Here is a 221-nt window from a genome sequence, read left to right on the forward strand (position 1 = left end):
GTGCGTGCAGCGTGATGTCCCCGCTCTGGGGTGCCCTGTGCCCTTCTTAAGCAGCAAAACTCCTCTGTCCTTGGTGAGCATGGCCTTGGCTAAACAGGATGAGATGCTTCTCTTCCTTCACAGTTCCTCCCAGCATTGAGCTTGGCCCTGTCCTTGTAAGTGCCACCGAGGGAGTGGCTGTCACCCTGCAATGCAATGCCACTGGCGTGCCCCCCCCAACT

At 58.4% G+C, this 221-nt stretch overlaps 1 protein-coding gene across 1 annotated transcript in view; it reads left to right on the forward strand.

The window, feature by feature from the left end:
- LOC104270981 (hemicentin-2-like) overlaps window positions 1-221 on the forward strand; it is a gene marked incomplete at both ends in the record, with an annotated part of 27,861 nt that overhangs the window by 9,259 nt on the left and 18,381 nt on the right. The gene's annotated exons all lie outside the window — the stretch shown is intronic.

The sequence above is a fragment of the Apaloderma vittatum genome, unplaced genomic scaffold, assembly GCF_000703405.1.
Source record: "Apaloderma vittatum isolate BGI_N311 unplaced genomic scaffold, ASM70340v1 scaffold24332, whole genome shotgun sequence".
NCBI classification, from domain to species: domain Eukaryota; kingdom Metazoa; phylum Chordata; class Aves; order Trogoniformes; family Trogonidae; genus Apaloderma; species Apaloderma vittatum.